General features: G+C 46.9%; 1 pseudogene; it reads right to left on the reverse strand.

Annotated features, from left to right (window-relative positions):
- Positions 1 to 1000: 1000 nt before the first annotated feature.
- LOC116668105 lies at positions 1001 to 5557 on the reverse strand (annotated as a pseudogene).
- Positions 5558 to 8921: the final 3364 nt, after the last annotated feature.

The raw sequence follows: 8921 nt of genomic DNA on the forward strand, positions 1-8921 counted from the left end.
TAAGGAGGCCCAGGAAGTAATCTGTTATTCTGGGTGCTTCTCCAGTTGTAAACCCACCCCTGCAAGCCCCATGGAATGAGGGCTGTGGGCAGGGCCACCTGCTACCTGGAGGCCACAGGGCAGGAGCCCAGGTAGACCTTGGAAGCTGGCCTCAGATGTCCCTGGGCAGTCATAGAACTCAGGCATCACAGCCATGGGAGGATTCTGGGCTTCTGAGGTTGGGAGAGGCCAGAGGGGCTGCACCCTGTGTGCCTGGGCAGGGCTGGCCAAGGATTGCTGTAAGGTGCTCCCCTCGGCAGAGGTCAGATGGCGCTGAGGACAAAGTACCTCACCCAGCATCAGAGCCAGGCCCAGGCCCCCTGACTTGCCACCGCCACCCCCCAGCCAGGACATGGCTTCTGTCCTGGCTGGCACTCCAGGAAGTCTATAGTGTCCCTCCCCACCCTTGCTTGAACCTGTTGTCACCAGGCACCTGCTTCCTGGGACACACTGCTGGACCCTGGGGACTCCACCATGCCTCATGGGGCTGAGTGGGGAGATAGTACCAGGGCCAAACTGGGAGAAAAGGCTCCTGACCTTATCACCACTCACCCTCGGGGATGTTCCCTGCTCACGCCAGCGTCCTGGCCTCTGACTCCCACAGCAGGAGTGGTCCCTGCTCTCACTATGGGGTCCTGGCCTTTGAACCTCCCAGATTTGGTTCTGTGAATGGACTCTGGGCTGCCTCACCCAGGTGAGAGGCCCTAGCAGTCTGAGCCCCACCTCAAGGTGGGCCACACCTGGAGGCTGCCACATAGCCCCTTTGAGCTAAAGGCCAGTTTGAGGCATTCTGCTTGGTGCCTAGGAGGCCCTAGACAGGAGGAGGGGCAGGGAGGAAGTCCCAGGGAAAGTTGCACCCTGCAGCTGGCACTCCCTGCATCGGGTTCTGAGATCGTGGTTCAAGAGTCCTGTGTTGGGGTCTCCCTCATAAAGTGGTGGGGGGCAGGTAGGCATGGGGTGGTCACAGCGGCTGGGGACCTAGCAGGCAATTGACCTCAGATGTGAGTGGGGGCTGTGGCTGCCCCCAGAGGCCGTCCTGTCACTGAGGAAGGCCTGGGCTGCCTTGCGGTGCACCAGGCGGTGGGTGATGGAGAAGCCGATGTGACTCTCCAGCTGGGACAGGATCACCAGGAACTGCATGTTCAGGGGCAGGACGTGGTCCTGGGTGCACAGGCGACCGCATGTGGACACCTCATTGAAGCTGTCTGAGCAGTCGCTCTGCACGTGCAGGTGGGACTTGTGTTGCCAGTTCTCCATGAAGACGACTAGCCTGGCCCAGCCATGCATCAGGTAGTAGCAAGTCAGGCACTCATGTCCCTCTTGCCACACACCCCTGCTCTCTGTGAGCAGGGTGATGGCATTGGCTGGGCCCCTGTGAGCCCCACCATGACGAGTCTGGAGGTGTACACGGCCAGCACAGGCCCAGGCGGCTCTGGCGTGCTCCTTGGGACACTGACTGAAGGGTTAGAGACCTGCGTGGCCGGCAGGCCTGGCGTGGGGCCCCAGTGGTTGAAGGCACTGCACACCACAGCATATTTGCCAGGCTCCAGCATCATGTCACAGTTGACAAACTTCTTGTCAGCTCGCTAGCTGTGGGCCAGCAGGCCGCCTGGGCTCAGGTTCCCACCGCCAAAGGATGCCTGGAACACCAGTATGCACAGGCAAGGAGGTGGCGGTCCACTGAGTCCGTGTACCTGCTGCCCTCTTGGAAGACAGCGAACTCCAGGAATGCCCGCTCCAGCACCCTGAGGGCCGTGACGCCATGGCCCACCGGATGAGCTCGGGAAGCAGCCCTGCACCCACGCCTCCTGCCAATCCGCGTGCCCCTTGCAGACGTCCACAGAGTCTAAGTACCTGATCAAGTCGCTGTACTCCATCCAGAAAACACCCTCACTTCTGCTGTGCAGCCTTAGCTGGGTTCCCACAGGGGTTCCCAGCCAGTGTGTCCATTTGTTCGACCAGCTGCCATTCCAGGAGCAGTGGCCCCATGGGCTCTGGAGGCACAAGAGCCTGGAGCCCTGGACATCCCGGACATCCAGGATGGAATAGGCATGGCGGGGGTGCAGCCCTTGGCTCTCGTACACAGCATTGTATTGACCCCCAGCCCCCTTAGAAACTCAGCATTCTGGCCTGGATGAGGTCAGAATCCACAGGCTCCTTGTGGCGGTTGGTAGAGCTGACCTGAAAGGCCAGGCTGTCACAGGGGGCTCCAGTAAGCGTTCCAGGCCCTGGATGGCACGCCTGGCCTGGAGGTCAAGTAGGAGCCATGCAGCTTGGCCTGTGCCTTCTAGATGAGGGCCAGCTGCTTGTGCTGAGCCTGTGAGAAGAGGAGGATACCGGCCTCATTGCGAGGCAGCACGTCCAACAGCACCATTGTCCACATGCCATCCTTGCAGAGCTACACCCTGTGGGTGCTCTCTGCATACAGACTGCACGTGACCATCAGCCACTCGAACAGGTCCGGCCGCTCGGCCAGCACCGCCAGCGCACTCAGGAACCAGCAGATCCTGAGCAGACCCTGCCAGATGTTCGAGGGCCAGAGAGTGTGGAACATAGGCCATAAGGATCCGTGGTACCTGAACATAGTGCAGTTGACCTCGTGGGGCCGCAACCATTGTCACACATGCTGCTGGACACTGTAGCTTGCAGAGAAGCCCACAGACTGGGGCCCGAGAGGAAGCTGCAATCCAGCAAGCTCACACTGCTCTCCCAGCAGAAGGCACGATGCTCTCCCACAGGGCCTTGGCCTCTACAGAAATTGAATTGGGGATGTTAAATTACCCTTGCATTCTGAAACCAATGGCACTTCCCCATGGCATAAAATCCTTTCCATACATTACTGGATGCATTCTGCTAGTACTTTATTGAAGACTTTTTGTGTCTATCTTCATAAGAGATACTGATCTGTTGTTTCCTTGTCATATCTTTTGTTTTGATACCAGGGTGATACTGATCTCATAGGATGAGTTGAGAATGTTCCCTCCTTTTTGATTTTTAGAAACATTTTTTAAAAACTGGTATTAATTCTTGAAATGTTTGGCAGAATTCACCTTTGAAGCCATCTGGGCCTGGGCTTTGCTTTGTGCAAAGTTAAAAATGACCGATTCAATCTCTTTATTTGCTGTAGCTCTGTTCAGACATGTACTTCTTCTTGAGTCTGATTTAATGGTCTGTGTCTCTCTAGGAATTTACCCACTGCTTAGTTTACCTGCTGTATCGACATGCTCTTGTTTACAGCATTCTCTTCGAATCCCTTTCATTTCTGGGAACTCAATAGTGATGATTGTAGTAATTTGAATTTTTTTCTGTCTGTTTATTGAAAGATTTTTCTATTTGTTTCCTTTCAAACCTACTTTTGGTTTTACTAGTTTTCTCTATTGTGATTCTGATCTACTTTTTTTTCTGCTCTAATCTTTATTATTAACTTTTCTCTGTTAGCTTCAGATTTAGTTGGCTTTTCTTTTTCCAGTTCCTTGGGGTGGAAACTTAGGTTCTTAATTTGGGATCTTTTGTCTTAATCCATCTATAAAGAATTACCATAGACTGGGTGGCTTAACAACAGACATTTATTTTCTCATGATTCTGGAGGCTGGAAGTCCAATATCAGGGTGTCTGCATGGTTGGGTTCTGGTGCAAACTCTTCCCAGCTAGCAGATGGTTCCTTATCACTGTGTTCTCACATGGCTAGAAGAAAGACAGAGAGCAATCTCTCTGGTGTCTCTTTTTTTAAGGGCACTAATTCCATCATAAGCCTTCATGGCCTCATCTCAACATAATGATCTCCCAAAGACCCTATGTCCATATACTGTCACATTAGGGATTAGGACTTCAATATATGAGTATGTGGGAACTCGATTCTGTCTGTAATATCTTTCTTCCCTTTTAATATAGGTGTTTGCTTGCTATACATTTCCTTCTATGCATTGCTTTTACTTTATCTCAGAAGTTTATCTTTTTTAAAGGCAAAAATATTTTTGTTATTACAGGTTTTTCATGGTATAAATGGAAAAGCCACTCAAGCATGTGACAGGAGAAGTTATCACATTTCATTGGCTGGGGGAGCAGAAATGTTAGCCCAGTGGCTAATAAAAAGCCTTATGCCTCTGACACTGCTGACTGTCTGCTGGATGGCAAAGTCAGCAAAAGAAATCACAGCATCTCCAGGCTCCAACAATACAGTAACCTTTTTTTAATTGACTGAGTTACAGTGAGTTTACAATATTGTGTCAATTTTCACTGTAGAGCACAATATTTCAGTTATACATGAGCAAACATAAATTCAGTATCACATTCTTTTTCACTGTGAAATATCGCAAGATCTTGTGTATATTTCCCTGTGCTGTACGGTATAATCTTGTTTACCTATTCTACATATGCTGACAGTGTCTACAAATTTCAAACTCCCCAGTCTTTTCCCTTCCCACCTGTCTCCCCCCTGGCAACCACAAGTTTATATTTCTATGTCGTACAAGTCTGTTTCTGTTTTTGTATTTTTGTTCTATTTTCTTTTTGTTAGATTCCATATATGAGTGACCTCATATGGTATTTTTTTTTTTCTCTTTCTGGCTTACTTCACTTTGAATGACATTTTCCAGGGACGTCCATGTTGCTGCAAATGGCATATGTTGTCATTTTATGGGCTGAATAGTATTCCACTGTATAAATATACCACATCTTCTTTATCCAGTCATGTCTTCCTGGACATTTAGGCTGTTTCCATGCCTTGGTTACTGTAAAACAGTGCAGCTATGAACATTGGGGTTGCAGGTGTCTTTTGAAGTAGGGTGCCTTCTGGCTATATGCCCAAGAATATTGAGTTTTATTTCATTCCCATTGTTGAGCCCAACAGGGAGCTCCCCCCCTCAAGTACATTTATAATTTTCTGCTCTTTCCCTTTGTATGGATCACACTTTCCTGTTTCTTTTAACACATCATAATTCTTTTTGAAAATTGGACATTTTAGATAATGTAGCAACTCTGGGTACTGATTCCCAACCCCCAGGATTTTGTTGTTTGCTTGTTTATTGTTTAGTGCATGGTCTGGATTTTGTCACTGAATTGTGTTTCTCCCACAGTGTATAGCCTCTGATGTCACATAGCAGATGGGAACAGCCTTGGACAAGCACACAGTAAACTGGAATGCCACAGCTCTCTCTGAGTGTTTTTTCCCCTGATCTCCCTATTAAGCCTTCCTCTGTTGTCATCTCATCCAGCTGTTAACCTCCACTAATGCAGGCTAATTGCTCTAGTATTATTTTTTCTGACAATTCCCCAGACATAAATTCCTGAAGGCTGATCTAATCAGACTTTGGTGCCTTTATCTTCTAGGCTGGTCTCAGATGTGCTGTTTGACTTGGGAGGGTCCTTCTTACTGTCTCTCCCCAGGTTCTCTCTGTTAAGCTCCAGCTGCCCTGTAGCTTAGCTTGTTATTCTCGTGGTGCTTCTGGCTTCATCATAATTGCTTACCTCCAAAATCCCCTTGGTTTTTGACAGCACACTTAGGCCTGAACTTCTCCATCCTCTGCCCCAAATAAAATCTGTCCTTTATGGGAAATCTCACTGTTCTTAAGGCTTGCCTCTCCCACTGGGAACAATCTATGAGCCACTGCTCTGGAACGGTAGATCAGGGCAGTGGACTCCATCTCTTGGAGTGGCACCCTTGCTCTGCCATTGGAGGGCTAGATAAGCCTGGTCTTGGCTTTCCTCTCCCATTGTGGAACCTCTACTCTATGAGTTAAGTCAGGGAAGAGGCCCTCAGGGCCCAGTGTTCTTGGCCTGCCACCTGGGGTAGAGCTTCTTCCCTATGTATGGGGATCGGGAGAGGAAGGGAGCCTCATGCCTTTCAGCCATGCCATGCTGCTGTAGAGGTCGTGTCTCACAGCCTGAGTATGGGGTGAAGAAGGAGGAGAAATGCTGATACTTGTTCCTCCTGAGGAGAAAGCAATAGCCTTTAGGACACTCAGGTTGCTACAATGTCTTGGCTATTGGAAATGATGCTGCTATCTTTTCAAATTAGGATCTTCATCTTTTCAGGATATACGTCCAGGAGCAGCATTGCTGGACATATAGAAACTATTTTTGTTTTGTAAGAAACCTCCAGACTGTTCTCCATAGTGGCTGCCACCAAATTACATTCCCACCAACAGCATAGGAGGTTTCCATTCTCCTCACCCTCTCTAACATTTATTCTTATTAGACTTTTTTATGATGGCCACTCTGACCAGTGTTAGGTGATATCTAAGTGTTTCCAAAAACCCTGGTTGTAAGGTGACCAACCACTCTAGTTTGCACTAGGCTGGAACTTCCTGCTATGTAAGAATTTCAGTGCTAAAACTGGCAGGTCTCTGGAAAACCTGGATGACACTGGCTGCACTGCATGGAGCTCTGAGGAGACAACATCTAGGAAGACCCCACATATCTAGGCCAGACACAGGGGCTAGTGGCCTACACCACACGGACACACACACAGGCCTACACACACTGAATTTTCTCCTTGACCCTTTCAATAGATGAGATGTGATGGGGGAAATGGAAGGAAGGCAGAAAAAAGGGAGATACAAGAAGGGCTAAGAAGAGATCAAGACCTAATATCTCATCCCCTAAAATGCTTATTGTAATATGTTCATTCCAACATCTTCATTTTAAATTAGGGGAAAGAGGAGGAAAGAGAAGCTTGAAATTCCTCTGCATCTGGAGGTCGACAAAACATTCCATTGTAATTCTTCTCAAAAAGTCCTTAGAAGTATTGATCGTAGAATTTGAAAAGCATACAAAATACTCCAGCAGTTGTTTCAAAATAATTAAATTTACATCCTCAAGACTTAATAAAATAGAGTTTGTTCCTCTCTCTCACCAACTGGCAGCTACTATTTTTAAAAAATTCCCTTTTTATAGGTCTGGAGTCCCTGGTGCTGACCTATGCCAATGCCATCAGCCGTGGGGAATCTTCCCTGCATGGAGAACGCAGTCCTGACCCTGAGTGAGATCAGGAACTCAGCTGCAGTGCAAAAGGCCATTGGCCACTATGACCAGAAGATGGACCAGAAGGTGCAGCTGCCCATGGAAACCCTCAAGGAGCTGCTGGACCTGCATGGGGCCTGTGAGAGAGAGGCCATTAAGTCTTCTTGAAGAATGCTTTTAAGGTTGTGGACCAAGTGTCCAGAAGAAATTAAGGTTATATTTGCTATTCTAGTTCATGAGAGGCAGAAAAATCGAGGCCTTTATTAATGAGTCATCCACCCAGACCCAAGACAGCAGCACTCTGTGTACTCATTTGCAATCTTTACTAAAGAAAGAATAGCTCCTAGAGTTAGTCCAAGAGATATGGTAACCAAAACTGACTATGATTTTTACAAAGATCCTCTTCTGTTAATTTCACCCCTGTGAATGGCATATTTTAAGCTAACAAATTGCAAAAAATTATTTTAATTTATTGTTTTCATTTAAAGTTAGTTAAAGACTCAGTGCTTTCATGTGTCACCTGTTAATAATCAGGGAGGGATTGGTTCTTTTTGAAACCCTAAAATATATTGTGTTTAATGTACAGCAACAGTAAAACATTCAGAAAGCCAGGAAAGAGAAACCAATCATAAGAGTGTTGTTTGAGGACTCTAGTGAGAGTTCTTTCAAATTGAAGGATTGTCGTATGACAAATAATCACATGACAGATGACAATCTCTTCCCTGGCTTGCAGGGCAAGATTTTACAAATCATAGCTTCCTGCATTCAGAGGTTCTGAATAAACTAAATAGTCAAGCGGACAATGGGCATCTTCCTAGACTAAAGAAAATGTTGGATGTATAAATTATCTTTAGTGATGTAATGTCAGTAAAATGTTGTTCTGTTAGACTCTTTCAACACTGAAAATACAGGCAGTACAACCTCTATTACATTCAATAGCCTTATATTGAGAAAATATTTAAAAATATTATCATTTTAAAAATGTAGCACTAATCATTGATCATTTAATGAGCACTTATGGAAAAGTCCCTGAACTTATCATTCTAAACCACCAGATGTAGTCCTGACATGGTATTTGTGAGACAGATGTCATTGCCCCTGTTTTACCAACAAGGAAACCTCATTTCACAAAGGTTGAGTGTCATAAAGTCACAAAGTGCTTGAACCAGGAACTCCTGCAGGCCTGTCTTACTGGATGTTTGTACTCTAAGCTGTTCCTAACATTAGGGACTTGAAAAGGAAGATTTCATCTGGAACAGTGTCCATGCTTTGAGAACCATTGTCTGAAGCCAGGAAAGTATGGGAAAGAGGTTTCAGATCATCACACAGAGAAGTAGATGCATTTTTTAGGGGTATCTAGACTCTTCCAGCAAGGTGAGGGGTGTGGCCATGTTCATGTGCCACAATTTCTGCAGGAGAAGCATTTCCCTGTAACCCGTGTGTGGTTACCAACCTCCTCATGGCTTACTGTGCCATCTGTGCTGTTGTTTTAATTTCACAGGAATTGTTAGAAACAAAGAGATGACTTTTGTAAGCTGCACATGAAAGCACCCTCAGGTCATTGCATGGCTGTAACTCAGGGTATTTTGGAGCCTCTACATATGAAGATGTGAAGCAGGGAACATTTTCTAAACCAAGAGGTTATCATCTCTTTATTAAGAAGCAGCAGGAGATAAAGAATTAGTACTACCAGGTCCCCAGAAAGGGGTACAGGTGAACTACCCCCTGAGTACCATTTCTGGGGACTTATTTGACGTGACTCTGTCAGACTACATCAGGAAGAGCCAAAATGTGGTCAGTTCCTGTGGCCTTGGCCTTTCGTTCACCCGTCACTGACATTCAGTGGGAGAGGCTACCCTGGGATGTACAGCAGGTTCCTCCTGGAAGCACAAATGGAGCCCCCCAAAATGTTTGCAAATTTT

Source organism: Camelus ferus, chromosome 13, assembly GCF_009834535.1.
Source record: "Camelus ferus isolate YT-003-E chromosome 13, BCGSAC_Cfer_1.0, whole genome shotgun sequence".
Lineage (NCBI taxonomy): Eukaryota > Metazoa > Chordata > Mammalia > Artiodactyla > Camelidae > Camelus > Camelus ferus.